Raw genomic sequence first — 16,122 nt, 5'->3', positions numbered from 1 at the left:
AAAAAGGGGAACTTACATCCTGAATTTGATGTTCCAACAATTGGGCTCCCTCCGCAGTCATTTGATCAAACTTCAGGCACTCAGCAACATGGCCATATTTATGACCATTTGCAGAGTCTCCTGGTCACATGACTGTATTTTACAATAGTTTTGCCAAAAACTAGCATTTACTTCTGGCTTTCGTCTAAAATGTGCCTATAGCAGACTATTGATTTGCTCAATGCCCATGATGTTCACTTTATCACCGTGGTGTTCATTTAATGAGTATCCTCAAAGAGTTGTAAAATTGGGTCTGACTGGCCTGTTTTACTATCATTAAAACATTATAGACAGGTTCAATTATGGTTGTATGTCGAGGACTATTTAATTTTCTTCTTCAAGCTACCCTAAATCCCATTCCCATGGTGGTGGCAAGCATAGTCACACCAGCCACTTGATCGGCTCCGTGTCAGCCTAGAGTTCCCAGGCCACTGACAGCACCATGTCTTCAGAGCCTTCTGGAAAAATATAAAGGTGGGGGCCAAATTTATCTCTGTGGGAAAGATATTCCAGAGAGGGGGAGCCACCACAGAGAAGGCCCTTATTCTAGATCCCACAAGATGTACTTCCTTGCTAGATGGAACTCATAACATGCCTTGCTCTGGTGGTCCACTAAATGTAATGATGTCATCTATTAGGACCTTTTCTATAGAAGTATGACTTTTGTAGCAGCATGCCCTCTGAAATCAGTCCCCCCCCAAATTTACCCATTTACCCTCTCTACTGGCAGTTTGATGGATGAAGAGCCTGAAGATGTGGTTTTTCACTCTTGGCAAAGACAGTTGATGCTCGTTTTCTTCCTTTCCCTTATTCCCATCTAAGTTTGTTTTCTCTGCCTATATCACCTTTATCATCAGTCTGAATCTATTGTTGTTTAAGTGTCAGTCCAATTCATTTTACAGTTTTCCAGAGAGTAATGCATTCATATCTGATACTGTCAGTTCACTCTGTATCAAAACCTGAAAATTGTGGGAGTCCAGGCAAGAAAATGTTGGGTATAATATAAAACCAATGATAATTACCAGTACATAAGATATTTATTTCAACAAATATTGTGTCCATTTTTATCACAATTTTAACAATAAGTCCAACAATTATATCAGTGGCAAGCATCCTTGCATACTCATCAAGACCATGTGCCAACAGAGGTTCTACTGCCAACTTGTTCAGTCCCAATTCTGCTGTTCTTCTGAATTCTGTTAGTTCATATCTCTATTGTTATGCTTGTGAGCAAGAACAGGAGCAGAAGAAGGCACGTTAGTCTCTCTCTTTTTTACAGATCCTCTGGACTGAATCTCAAGAGAAAAGAATAGTGGACGTACAACAACAACAAGGAAAGTCTGTCTTATGGAAGGAAATGATGGTTATCCTGCCCAAGGGGAGGTCCCCAAACATGAAACCAGCCTGAATAAGTTGCCACATATTAGTATCAACAGTTAGATACCATCACCACCATTGCTGCATTTAAAAATAAAGGCTCATTCTACAGATAGTATATGTGCTTCCTTTCACATATTATGGATCAGTTATTCAATTAATATGCAATAATTAAATATATTTAGTCATTCTTAATAAAGTAAGATGAGGGGATGGTTCCCTCCTCCTTCCAAAGATATATATTGAATTGAACACTTACAGTTGTGTAAATTGTAATATTTTAAAAACAAAGGGAACAGTTCCCTCAGTATGAAGTTAATTGACATACTGAATAGCCAGAGACTATTGAATCCACTCAAAAAATAAAAGCAGAAATAAAATGACAATTAAATGGAGCATCCTAGAGTAGGGCATGACTGGCTGGCAAACTGGAAAAGAATTTTTCCTAGTAGGAGCTGAAGAAATACAGTAATATAATATTTTAGTATTGTTGTTGTTAGTTGCGAAGTCATGTCCAACCCATAGCAACCCCATGGACAACATTCCTCCAGGCCTTCCTGTTCTCTACCATCCTCTGGAGTCCATTTAAACTCACGCCTACTGCTTCAGTGACTCCATCCAGCCACCTTGTTCTCTGTCGTCCCGTTCTTCTTTTGCCCTCAATCTTTCCCAGCAATAGGCTCTTCTCCAGTGAGTCCTTCCTTCTCAGTAGGTAGCCAAAGTATTTGAGTTTCATCTTCAGGATCTGCCCTTCTAAAGAGCAGTCCAGGTTGATCTTTTCTAGGACTGACTGGTTTGATCGCCTTGCAGTCCAATTTTAGTATAGGTCCTACTAATTATTCTACATATTCATTGATGTGTTGAAAAATTACTTTCAAATATGTCAGGAGATAAACAAAAAATGCAGCTCTTAAATAAAAGTGGAAAATAAAAATAATATGCCACACATAACTGAATGGTATCTGTGCATAAAGTGTAATGTGAGGAAAAATTCTGATTAGTATCAGCTTGAAGGGTGTGAATTAAAAACAGGCATAATAGCCAGCTAATTGTTAATCTTAATTTGAGATGGTTACTAATAGAAGAACTGGCTCAAATTACTGATCTATATAGGCTGCTAATTAATGTAGTTTTCATTAAATGAATAGATGTGATTTTAATGATACACTTAGGAAAATAACTTAAATATTTAAGATGCAGCCTCTACTAAATAATCAGAATAAATGCATTTGGGATCAATCTAGCCACAGGGAGTTATTTATGGCAGGAGCTAGCCGCATATATAATTGCAATTCAGAAAATTGATAAAAACAGAGTTGCTTTTCATTTCAGGCTGTATATAATGTTAAGGTCACATTCTTTTATTTTGTGAAAAATTATTTTCTAACAACGGATCTGACCTGAACTTGTACTTACAAAATTATGCAAGGGGATTAAGTTTCGATAGTCATACATTTCTACTATAATCTGTACATGTGAAATTTCTGTTAAAGCAGATTAGAGGAGTTTCATGTGCTAGAGACACACATGCATTCAGGAATATGTTGAGCCAAAGATATGTAGGCTGGAGATGTAGCTAGAAATGATAGAAAGAGAAAAATGATTGTGGGGGGGAGCTTTTGCATTCTGTAAAAAGCTTTTACATCCAGAAAACTGGATCATCAATATAACTTATGTAAATGTTATATTATAAAAGGACACAGACAACTTCTGTTGTTGTCTTTATTACTTTGTCTTTTAAAAAATGATGTAGTCTGATGTCTATGGAGATTCTAGGTCATCCAGATCATGGTTGTCCCAAAGGTCCTTTTTTTCAAGAGGCAACTGGACTTTCTGGTTTTTCTTTGAAGATGTTTCATTTCTCATCCAAGAAGCTTCTTCAGCTCTGGCTGGATGGAAGGATTTATTCTGATGGACCGCACATGGCATTTTATAAAAAGTGGTGGCAATACATTTTCCACATAATTCACCATAAAGCTATAAATTCTGGGCTCTAAAAATTCTATATACCATTAGATGGCATATGTAGTCTAATCGATTTGATGCCATGCCATCCATTAATCATCCAGATATTTGCAGCTCAATATGTGGTCATTGTGGTACTGCATGCTTCTGGCCATTATTTTTTCATATTGAAGTATTTTAACCCCTGTAAAAACAAACTAACAGTCCTTCACAGCAATAAGTGTTTCTGCGTAGTATGAACAATGACAGTTCTTCAAGATGGCTTCAGAAAATTTCTTTAACAGATGCCCACTCAACACCACTAAGTGAAGGTTCACATTACTTCTTTTTTTAAGCATCTATTTTGGTTAGGGAGAAGAGGAATCAATCTTCACTAACATCAGTTTAATGCCAAGTGTAATGTTAAATTAATTGGAGGATCTGAGGATGAAATTATCAGTGCAGTCATGTAAATCTTTGGCTCCCAATTTTCCTCTGCCCCATACCATAAAACAGACAATTGAGTTATGTTGCCATCAGTAGCTTGAAAAAGAAAATTAAATAAAATTTAAAAACAGGATTAGATTGAAGGTGAAATTCTTCCATTATAATTTAGGCTAGATCAAATCTAGTACTGTCTTTTTATTTTAATATTCTATTATTTACTCTATAATTTTATGGTTTCAAATTGTTCCAGTAGCATTTGCCAGTTGCATGATGTGTAAACTGAACAACATATTAATTAAACAGCAAACAATATTCATCAGTGAATCCAAAGGTTGCTTTGAAAAATGAAATAACCAAGGTATTCTAAAATACTTCTTAATCAGCCTTCCTTAAGATTGACAAGTCTTTTAGAAGAGACTGTGAAAGACAGCTTTTTTTCTGGCTAATGTTCAGTGAGGTTTGGCTTTCAAGTAACAATATTTGAACCCCAATAATGTATACATGTATAATGCAGACATATACAATCTGGCAGATGGCAAGTCTTAAACAATAGGCCTTGTTGAGAAACTGGTGGTCTGGAATGAAAGGGATACAATAGGCCATATGTTAACACTTTACTATGAGAAAAGGGAATTTCCATCTTAGAACTAATCATAATGTTTGGTGGCATCATACTATTAAGAAAATAGAAGGAAGGGCTGAACTTTAATCTTATAGCATGACGTTTAAGCTAAATTCAGTACAAATATCGTACCTACTTATTCCACCATGTGGGAACATTATTTTTCTCCCTTATAGAGGTATGTACTACTACAAATCTACCTGCACATGTTTATAATCTGTCCAGTAATCATTTCCAAACATCTACAATCATTATATGTGGATTAAAAAAGACTGTGTGCCAAGAAGATTACTTTTCTGCTTCCTTTAGTTGAATACCTGCCATTCTTCAGTGCTTTCTCTGGCATCGTTCTTAACCTCAGGATGTATTTTTTTACCTTTGGAATTGAAAGTCTGTGATTTCCTCTCTGCCTTTAAGGTTACATGCAGTAATTTTATGAGCGAACAGTTGCTCTCACTGATCAACAAATGATTGATCAGTAATAGCCATTTAGTTTGGATTGTCATACTACCAGTCCCCAGTTTTTGACGTATATTTCCACGTATTTATGACCACAATTGAGCCCAACATTTATTTTGTTAAGTTAATGTTAAGTGAGATAGTTGTTAGGTGAGTTTTGCTCCATTTTATGATCTTTCTTGCCACAGTTGTTAAGTGAATCACTGCAGTTGTTCAGTTAGTAATACAGTTGTAAAGCAGGGGTGGGTTCTACTTACCTTTACTACCAGTTCGCAACAGGATCGCATGTGCGCGCCTAGCTTCACTTGCGCACTCGCCTTGCTTTTGCGCATGCGCAGATCGCTTCTGATGACGTCAGGGTCAGTGGGCGGAGCCTCCCGCCGGTTTTACTACTGGTTCTATAGAACCGGTCCGAACCGGGGGCAACCCACCACTGTTGTAAAATGAATCTGGCTTCCCCATTGACTTTGCTTGTCAGAAGGTCACAAAAGGTGATTAAATGAATCCAGGTCACTGCAGCCAATATGAGCCAGTTACAAGCATCTGAATTTTGATCACATGACCATGGGGATGCCACAACAGTCATAAGTGTAAAAAATGGTCATAAGTCACTTTTTCCAGTGTTGTAACTTCAAAGGATCACTAAACAAATGATTGCAATTCGAGGACTAACTATACTTCTTTCACTTTTCTTGCTCCACAGAAGCCTCAAACAGGTGACTCTTAGTTTTACTTCTGCATTTTTCTTTCATTATATAAGCAAACTAAATGTATAAACTAGTTTCCATATTATAAAAATTTAGCAAGGATCAGTGTGAGTGCGTACACAAGCAGCACATCCTTATTTTCAACCCTTCTAAACTTTTGCAAACTGAAAGACGTAGAGACTTTGCAATTGCAGAAAAGTACAATTGCGTCATTTTGTCTTATAAGACCAGTCATCAAATAGTAATTACTGCTGGGGAACAAGAGTAGGAGGGTGTGTGTGTGTGTGTGTGTGTGTGTGTGTGTGTGTGTGTGTGCGCCTGATTAACATGAAAAATATGTTGCCCAACTAGAATGGCTAGTGTTCTTATATTGTAAGAAAGATCCAAGTTCAAGCCCTGCCACCTTCAAAGCCAGAAAGACTATCTGATTGAAACCGCCAAATCACCACTAGGCAGTTAGTGTTATAACTGATGGGTCAGTACCAGATTCAATAGGGTAGTTTCATTGTATTTACCATATTTTTTGGAGTATAAGATGCACCTTTTTCCCCCCTTCAAGTGGGTGAAAATTTAGGTGCATCTTATAGACTGAATACGGACATTTTTGGCCTCCCAAACCCTTCGTGTGCCATATTTTCGCCCTCCCCGGCCCCCAGAACCACTCTGCATGCCAAAAACAGGTGCGTTTTTGGCCAAAATGGGCCCATTTTTGGTGAAAATGAGCCATGCCGAGTATTGCAGAGTGCTTCTGGGGGCCTAGGTAGGCGAAAATCCAATGCGTGGAGGCCAAAAACTATTTTTTTCTTGTTTTCCTCCTCTAAATTTAGGTGTGTCTTATAGTCCGGTGCATCTTATAGTCCAAAACATACGGTATCTGTCTGTTATATTTAACTTTCCAGCAGATGAGTATATCTCAGCTGTCTGAATCATGAAGTCTCAAGATAAACAACTGACAACTAACTGCAATCTTTTACTTTCCAGCTAAGATGCTGAGTTGATCAAGACTATCCTGTATCTTCATTTCTCTCTCTTTTTTTCCAAAAGGATTCAGCCTCTCCAATGTTTTTATCACTATATCCATTTAATAAGTATTCACACATATCATTTTTAAAGAAAATTTAAAACATGGTTAATCCAGAAAGAATAACACTATTAGTACTGTACATCATTCTCTTTAAACAAAGACTATATAGGCACATTATATCACAATGCTAGTGCCCAATAAATAAAATTTCTGATTGTTATGGCAGAGTGGGAGACACTATACTTAAGTTTGGATACAGGAGAGCAGTGAATATTATTATTTCTATTAATTTTAAGTGAGCAAAGTGATTACTTTTTCTTTCCAGTCCTTGAAACATCAGTTAGCCACTTCTTTTCTTCTGGTGTGTGTGATATGGAGTTGGTGTGCATATAGGTTATATGAATTTTAATTTAATCAAGATTTGTTTATTTTAATTTTATTTATTTATTTAACCAGCTATTAACAATTATTGTTTATTATGTGCTATCACATCATATTTACTATTTACATTTCTTTCTCCAATTTTAAAATCATACTCATCTTCTTCCTATTTACCTTCCCTTCAGAATATAGGTTGAGTAAACAAGGAAGCATATGCAACCTTGTCTCTCCTATGCCAGCTTGCAATCATTCTATGTCACTATATTCCACCTGAACTGCGATTTTCTGACCTGTGTATGTGTTTCACATGAAAACTATGAGATGTTCTGGTATTCTTACTTTTCTAAGGACATTTGACATGACATTTGACATGACCTGCCTTCGTGGTCTACCCCAAATTGGTGGGTGACTTCAACCAGAGCTTTCATGTAGATGTGGAATGGAGTCCTGCAGCATCCCAAGAAGACTTCCCCTCAATCAACACCAACTATAACTGACCTTGAAAGAAGGAAGAGAACCACTGAAAAATGGTGACCTCAATTCCTAACCATCAGAGCCTGTTGTTGTGGTTTGCCAGCTGCCAGCAGAGCTGGCAGCAGACTCAGACAATGAGGAGGTTGGGAAGGAACTTGGGCCAGTACTGGAGTCTGAGGAAGGCTCTGAGGGATGCTCTGTGTCGGACACAGAGATAGAGCCAGAGCCGTCTGACATTTCCCAGCCACCAGAGAGACAGCTGTCTTTGGAGGCTGATATGAGTGAAGAGGAAGAACAGCTGGGGCCTGTTCCAGATGCACGTATGCATAGAGCAGTTAAGAGAAGTGAACAATGGAGGACAAGGAGTCGATTCAGGAAGCAAAGCACATGTGGACGCTGAATGGCCCCTCCCTGGTTGGGGAATAAATAGAAGGAAAGGGGAGTGGTTGTCATAGGAGACAACAGTTCATATTTCTGAAGATTTTGCTCATTCTGTTTTGTGCCACAAAGACTGCTTGCCAGAACTTAATTTGCAGCCTTTTGGCTGGGAGCTCAGGGCCTTGCAATAATGACAATGAACTGATAAGGTCTGTTACTACAGTTAACTCCTTGTAGGACTCTTCCCTGGACTTTTCGGTGGGTGAATGCAATTAATTCACAAGAGGTAAATAAAGAAGGGTTTTTCGTGACAAGGAGTCTGTTTCTTGCTTCTGCTAGGGCTGGGTCAGAACACCTGTCTAGGATACACAGGTCAGCAATAAGGATAACAAAGGTTATATCCATACAGAGTCCTGGCCTGAAACCTGATCGAAATTGGTCTAGATTAATTTCATTTTAAAACAAAAAAACAAAAAAGGGAAAATGGCACAGAAGATTGCAAAGCAAACCTGAACTTTGGGGTTCTACATACATACATACATACATACATACATACATACATACATACATACACTTGCATACATACATACATACATACATATAAACACACTCACACAGACAAGGTGTTTAAAATTGTGTACTTTAGTTCACAGTGTAACTATCCTCTGTTGAATTACAATAAAAATATTTTATAACTAATGCAATTAAAAATAGAGATTATAACACTATAATGCAAAGCAAAATGGCTCTCTTCAATTCTTGGCCTATAACCCTATATAACATTCCTGTTTGTTTGCTGGTGCACATTTAATTCAATAAAATTAATCTAATTTTCTTAATTCTAATTTAAGAAAAAGTGAGCTAAGTAATGGAGATAGGGATTATACAAAGTTTAATTGGTAGCCCTACATAAATTTCAACCATTGTTATGTATTTTCCATCTGTCCTGTCAAGCAGAAACTGCCCTTAAAAAAAAAAAAAAAGGAAGTATCAAATTGTATATACGTTGCTCTGGATTAAGCAATACTTTTATTTCTGTGTGGGTGTAACCCAGTTTCAGTGAAATTAAATCTTACCTTTGTTCTCTGTCTTGACAGCTTAAAAAATAACAAACAATAGAAGTAGAACAACATTAAGAACTGATCGTGCTTTCCCAACAACTGTAGCTATTCAGGTCTTCAGGTTAGCTATTTGAGCTAACTCATTTCTAATTACATCCTTAGTATGAATGTTAATCATATACATAAGAATTACAAAATGAAAAAGAAATATTGTCAAGGTAATTCCCAGTTGAAGATGGCTCAGTAGATACAGAAACAGGTGTCTCCATTGATACTTGGATGAAAAGATAGTATGCTGGTTATTGCTATATGGATATCTGATACTACTTTAAATAGTTTGAACTGTAGCAGAAAAGGAGAGGAAAAGGAAACAGTGTATTTTCATGTTAGTTGCATATTCAAAAGACTTTTGACAGTTCCTCATGAAAAACTCCTGACTGAGGGGCAAGATAGAGTCTACTAACAAATCTGCTTAGAAACCAGAGGATATAATTAAATAAGCAGATTTTGCAATACAGAAATATAGTATGAAAGATTTAAAATAGAAGATTGCATTTATTCAATAGCATGTGAAGTTTGACATCAAAAGATACAATAATGGCTACCAATTTTCATATCTTTGAAAGAAGATTATACCAATTTGTGGTGCATAGAAACTTAGTAAATAGAATGCCCATTCTAACAAATAAATATATATTGAAAGAAGCTAAAATGGCTCTGTAGGAGCAAGTTTCTGCCCACAGTTGTTACTCAGAAATGAAGTTTGATATGTCAGGAGAAACATTCTAGGGAGAAAGGGTTTTTAAAAGGTAAAGGTTCCCCTCGCACATATGTGTTAGTTGTTCCCGACTCTAAGGGGCGGTGCTCATTCTGTTTCAAATCTGAAGAGCCAGTGCTGTCCAAAGACGTCTCCGTGGTCATGTGGCTGGCATGACTAAACGCCAAAGGAGCACGGAATACTGTTACCTTCCCACCAAAGGTGGATCCTATTTTTCTACTTGCATTTTTTATGTGCTTTCAAACTGCTAGGTTGGCAGAAGCTGGGACAAATAACGGGAGCTCACCCCGTTACACGGCACTAGGGATTCGAACCACTGAATTGCTGACCTTTTGATCGACAAGCTCAGCATCTTAACCACTGAACCACCGCATTCCTATAAAGGGTATTTACATCTGTATAATAAAAGAAGAATATATAAAACATTTCCTCACATTACTCTAAATGTGGAATGAACATGCCCCAATAATTACTATTTTTCTGTTAGATCCTCACCAAATAACCTGTGCTCTGTTGGGTAATTTCAGAGAGATTTCCTTATCTAAAGAGAGAAATCACCACGGATGGGTGAAAAGAGGGGGAATGACTTCCAACTTTCCCATTGAGGGATCCTCACTTCCCCATTGAGTTTTCTTGTGGGATGTGTCAGTGAACATCGGAAATCCTTCCTTCCTTCCTTCCTTCCTTCCTTCCTTCCTTCCTTCCTTCCTTCCTTCCTTCCTTCCTTCCTTTCTCCCTCCCTCCCTCCCTCCCTCCCTCCCTCCCTCCATTATTCTGCCATTATCACTCTTCCCTCCCTCCCTAGAATTCTTCCTGGCTTCAAGATTTACAAGGGATGAGTGATGATGGGAGTGGAACAGGGGTGAAATCCAGCAGGTTCTGACAGGTTCTGGAGAACCGGTAGTGCAAATTTTGAGTAGTTTGGAGAACCAGCAAATGCCACCTCTGGCTGGCCCCAGAGTGGGGAGGGAATAGAGATTTTGCAATATCCTTCCCCTGGAGTGGGATGGGAATGGAGATTTTGCAGTATGCTTCCCCTGCCACGCCCACCAAGCCACGCTCACCAAGCCACACCATGCCCACCAAGTCACACCCACAGAACCGGTAGTAAAAAAATTTGAATTTCACCACTGGGTGGGAATTATATGTGTGGGTGTGCAAGAGATTTCCATAGCTATCTTATCTTAGGAGAGACCAGAAACATTGTTTATGATTTATGCAGAAGCTCTGCTTACATCATTCCTGGCTGGTATTTTTATATGCACTTGTCGGGTTTTGTGCAGACTTTATAATCACAGATTTAGTGCTGTTTTGAAAGGTGATACATATTAAGAAAGCTCTTACCTGTGTTCACTCATCTTCCTTTAATAGTGCTCTGGCCATCTCTTCTGTCATTTCATCTCCTGGAGTTCCTCAGGAAAATAGAGAGCTTTCCAGGATCTACAGACAGACTTCCGCCCAGGTGCAATCCAGACCAAGACATAGTGGCCCTTCATTCCAGTGGCAGCTAGACCTTCAGTTACATGCATTACAGTTTCAGGAACGACCTCAGGTTTCCTCTGAAATATTCATGAAGCACCTGTGGTGTGTGTGTGTGTGTGTGTGTGTATGTGATCAAATACATCCTATTTCTTAGCAGTAAGGAATGATTGCAGAAAGCACCAACATAGAGTGATCTGACCATTGTAACAGGCTCATGGTAATATACCTCAAATTTTTATCATGTTGCCACTGCTGCTTAAGACAAAATCCAAGTGTAATATGAGATCATGGGTGGACCCATAGCAACTTGAGTCAGGTCCATGGTGACTTCTGAGTCACTTCTGAACAATGCCTAAAATCAACAGATTAAAGTTTCCTAATACCATTAAAACTCCAATGCTAACACAGTCACAGCTTCAAGCAGTTCCACTGCCAACCCAACTTCGCTACACAAAAGGAACAGTACCAACAATCCCACTGGATACTTGGAGCCTAGTTACAACAACAAAATCTCACAACTCAAAGCAATGAAAGCTACCAGATGAATTTAGGGTTGAGGCTGTTGCCACACTTGAAATTCATGTGGGCTTTCACCTGTCTAAGATAGGAATTTCCTACTTCTCTGCCTAGGTAAGTCTTGGTAATCTACACTAAATTAACCAGAATTGCAGAAATCTAACCAGGTGCTGAGCAAGGCATAAGTTACTATCACAAGAGCATCATGAGTCATAAATGATACACCAATAAAACTGGCCATAGTCTTTACCTACTCAAATCAAAACTTTATTATAGCCTTTACCTACTCAAATCAAAACTTTATTATAGCCAGAAACCAGCAAATGACCCAGACAAATACAAAAAGACATGCAAATAATTAATATAACAGGAACTTAGTCTTTGGAATGCATCATTATATCTGCTGTACTCTTGAAGATAGTTAACAGACTGTGGTGATGCTGTACGTGACTATATCTTCTATCATTACTTACTTTATATGCTAACTAATGATAGAAGATGCAGGTTTAGTTCAGGTTTAGATTTATAATTTTCTTTTGGGCCTTCTGGCTGTAAATAAAATGGATGAAAAAACTTCTGTTAAAGATTACTGCTCCATTTATTTATCCTCTAGCTTCCCCTAGTGTCCAACATTCAAGATTCTTTATTATAAAAAGATCCCAAATAATCACCATTTCCTATGAGAAAATTCCTTCTTAATTCAAAGCTATAATTCCAGATCCATTCTAAACCCTTGATTTGTTATTAATTTTCTGAAATCCATATTCTAAGCACCTATTTCTACATAATCAAAAAAATAATATCTTTACAAAACTTTTAAAAATCAAACTGGACAGCCCATGACCTATTGGTTCATCTTTCAGAAATACTTAGTTACCTCAACAGATAAACATAATGACCAGGGCAGTCAAATAAGCAGCGGGAGCAGGAGCAGCTTCCAACCTCCTATTGGCTTCTTCATTGACTTTATTTGTTGGAAGCTGGCAGAAATCAGATCCCGTGACTGCAGCAATGCAGCAGTAGTCACAACTTTGCCAATACAGGTAGTCCTCAATTTACAGCAATTTGTCCAGCTATTGTTCAAAGTTTCAATGGTTCTTAATCAATGGTAGTTATAACTTGGGGTTTCGACCATTCCAGAAACCTTCCCCCCAATACTATGTAAGTGCTTAGCAATTCATTTGCATTTATGATTGGTTGCCAAACACCCTGTGATCATGTGATCGCCATTTCCAATCTTCCCTGCCAGTGCACCCCAGACAGCAGGGAAGGTCGCACATTTTCCCTACCCATGCACCCTCCCAAGCCCCTGTGCTTGCACTGCACTGGCCACTCACACACACACATGCATCCTCCCCAATCCTCATCACATCTCTCTCACACCCCTGTCCACTCCTACATACCCTCCCCAACCCATGCCACACCCCTGTGCAACCTTCCCAACCCAAACAATATGTTTTGCGCCCACCCGTCACCCTCCCTAACTTGTACTACACCTCTTGTACATTCCCTCATCCCCTTGCAGCACCCTCTTGCACACCCTCCCTCATCCAGTAAGCAGCCGCCAATGTGCCTGCCAGACTGGGACTTTCAACTTCCTGCCAGCTTTCCCACTGACTTTGCTTGAGGGATGCAGACAAGGAGCATCAGAAATCAAGATCATATGGCAGAATTGGCAGGAGTCACAATTGTGCAAATAGAACAAGTGTGAAAAATCTTTGAAATTTCAGTTTTGCAAAGGTAATGAGCCCTGGCTTTTTATGCATTCTTTAAGTTGGCTTATTTGAGCCAAACATTGTTGCGCTATGATGCACTGTTTCAGCTAATTGAAGGTTACAGACAGTCAGGCTAACGTTAGTAGGATATAGATTTATACAATCTTTCTCTAAGTTGAAGGGGACTTACCTGAGGAACACAGCAAAAATTTGCCAATTCAAAGAGTCTTAATCTCTCCCGTACAATAAAAAAAAATCCAAAAAGTGATTTAAGAAATGAGATTCAGTCAAGCCTAATGTCCATAAAAGGCTTTGTTGCAGGTGTAAACTTGCAAGCCACTCAACTCATAAGGTGACTGCAAAACATCAATTTCTGCAAGCTACTCACAAGGAGTAGCTATTTGGAGTCACATGGATAATTTCAACATCTCTCCTTCCTCCAGAGATTCTGCTGGTCTGGATCCAGCATAGTGCTACATTTCTCCTTGCAAATGTGGTCCCACTACTAGCAATATCTTGCCATGGCACTCACAGGAAATTGGGGCATGTTTATTTATGTCACAAGTTAAAGTTCACGCATCTAGAAGATGCCTGATTTGGAAAAGGCCAAAATAGCTTTCACCTAAGGACTTTCACTATTGCTTCACTCTTAAACATGTTTTGAGTATTACATTATGTATTTAGAAAAGTATTTACAGTATTTATACTGGAGTATATTGTACAGTAAAAGTATCTGATATTTCCAAGACCACTAAGCTATTAATATAGCAGCATTGGCATTTGGCATCAGGCAGAGAAATCAGCCACAATTTCTACAGAATTATATCAGCATGGAAAATCTCAAGTTTCCAGTGTGTCAGATTGCTTGAAAGTTAAAAATTAATCTAGTGCGTGTGTATAAGTTAGTAGCAATGAACAGGGAAAGACGATAGAAAGTAATTTATCTAAAAATCAGTTGCGTTCAATTCTATTTGATAAAAGAAAAGAACGTGTTGGGATATACAACATATATACAGTGAATCAGTGCTCAAATCACCAGAATTGTAAAGTTCATCAGCTTCAGATCTTTAACCATTCTTTGTGATGTGAACTTTTTGAAGATGTTTTTTGAAAAATGAATTTTATTAGTTTGTATTTTTTTTAATTTTTTTTTTTTAATTAAGATGCCTTGAAAATTGATCATAACAGTGAAAAGATTTACTTGGATGTGCAATCCAATATTATGGTTTTGGCACACAGTGTTTACACTATTTTGCCCAGCTTTCCTCTACATCACCAGAATAGAATAGAATAGAATAGAATAGAATAGAATAGAATAGAATAGAATAGAATAGAATAGAATAGAATAGAATAGAATAGAATAGAATAGAATAGAATTTTTTATTGGCCAACACACAAGGAATTTGTCTTGGTGCATATTCAATGGAATTAACTATTGAGTAGGGAGATTTAAAAATGCACTGCTTGTTAATATTTTCAGGCTACTTCAGATGTATAAAAGTATTGAAAAAATAAAAAAAAAATTAAACCATGCTGAAATTTATTTAGAATTCACAGACATTGGTTTCTAATTTGTAAGTAAGCATGTCAGTCTCTAGCGTTATTAAGAGAAAGCACAAGTCAAAAGCAAATACTTCTCAAGTAATGTCCATACTAAAGGTGGCTAATTTATTCCTGGGTATTAATACATTATATGTATTTTATAAAGGGAGGGAGGGAGGAAATGTCTGACAACTAACTTTTTTGACTGTACAGATATATAAGCCCAATAAAGAGTTGGCTGAGAGCAGTTTTGAAGTTGGATACTATAGTATGTCAGTAGCGAGATCTATGATCCCATTACTCCAGTGGTGTCAAACATGTGGCCCACAGATCAGTTGTGTCACACGCTGGCCACGCCCACCCCTGGTTTAGCGAAGGGAGAATACATCATGTGATGACGACGTGATGATGCGAGTTTGACACTCCTGCGTTACTCCATGAAAAAAATAAACATAAATGAAAAGAATAAATTAATACTACCATTATGAGAAATATAAACAGTCTTTGTGTTATACAGTATGTTTTGTTTCATTTTTATAATTACAAATGCCCTGAAATAGGCATACTATGTAGTTTCATGGAATTAAGAAAGAGAAGACACAGTCCATTTCCCAACACTGACTTCACTCGTTGTAATTACTGGAAACAATGACTCATTAGTGGAACTGTTCTCGTTTTGCTAAGGGAAATTTCAAAAACAGCATATAGTGCAGCATAAAGGTCAGCTGTTCAAAAAAAATTAAAAATTAATTTGAGCATAGGGCTGAAATATTTCTAAGCAACAGTTTACATCTTGACCCAAAGTGCATTTATTCCCATGTTCTAGATGGCAGTTAGGCTGACAAATCTGGGATGCAAAAAAAACTGTATCTCTGTTGCCACCTCATGGTTGATTTTTGCATAACGAAATCACAGCTTTGGTTCAGGTTGCAAAGGACATGAAAGTTAACTCAGTTTTATCTAATGAAGAACACAGATATTTCTTACAGACACAATTTTCTGTGTCACAAGAACATCTCCCGCGTCAAAAATAACAACATTCTGTTTCCTAGAAACAGTCGCTTGAAACACAGCCATGAGTCAGTCCTGACTTCAAGAACTCAGTTGACTCATGACAGGGATAGGACAGGGGCACCATATTTAGGACAGTAAAAAAAAAAAAAAAACCCTAGCAAA

Source organism: Pantherophis guttatus, chromosome 1 (genome assembly GCF_059756535.1).
Source record: "Pantherophis guttatus breed Tessera chromosome 1, ASM5975653v1, whole genome shotgun sequence".
NCBI lineage: Eukaryota > Metazoa > Chordata > Lepidosauria > Squamata > Colubridae > Pantherophis > Pantherophis guttatus.
Note: the sequence above shows the minus strand (reverse complement) of the source record.